Source organism: Neophocaena asiaeorientalis, unplaced genomic scaffold (genome assembly GCF_003031525.2).
Source record: "Neophocaena asiaeorientalis asiaeorientalis breed wild unplaced genomic scaffold, Neophocaena_asiaeorientalis_V1.1 scaffold520, whole genome shotgun sequence".
NCBI lineage: Eukaryota > Metazoa > Chordata > Mammalia > Artiodactyla > Phocoenidae > Neophocaena > Neophocaena asiaeorientalis.
The window spans coordinates 232827-233395 of NW_020173732.1; positions in this window are offsets into that span (position 1 = coordinate 232827).

A 569-nucleotide genomic window follows, 5' to 3' on the forward strand; every position below is an offset into this window, starting at 1 on the left:
CACTCCAATGAATTTTTAATATCTATACTGTCTTTCTAGTTATACTCTCCTTTTGTCCTTAATTTTATTTATTTGTATCTGCATCTTTTCTTTCCTACTGATCAGTATTTCTTTCTATGTCTTTCCAAAGAACAAGGTTCTGTTTTCTTTATTTTAATTAATTATTTGTTTTTATCTTTATAATTTTTCCTTTTCTTTTATATTTAGGTTTAGTTTCCATCTCCATGACTCTAAGTTGAATATTTTAGTGATGAATTTTCAAAATTAAAAGAAATATATAATTTTTGTATAAATTTCCCTCTAAATAACAATTTAGCTACATCCCCTAATTTTTTCGTAGTACTCATTAGGATTCAGATCTAAATATTGTGTAATTTCCAGTATAACTACCTCTTTAACTCACAATTTATTGAGAAGGACATTTTAAAGTTTCTAAATATTTTTCAACTATATTCATATTGTGATATTTTATTTACTTGCATTTTGGTCAAAGGATGTTATCTTTATTATGTAACTTTTCTGACTTTTGTATGTTACTTTGACCATTACATGTTTATTTTTCATTCATG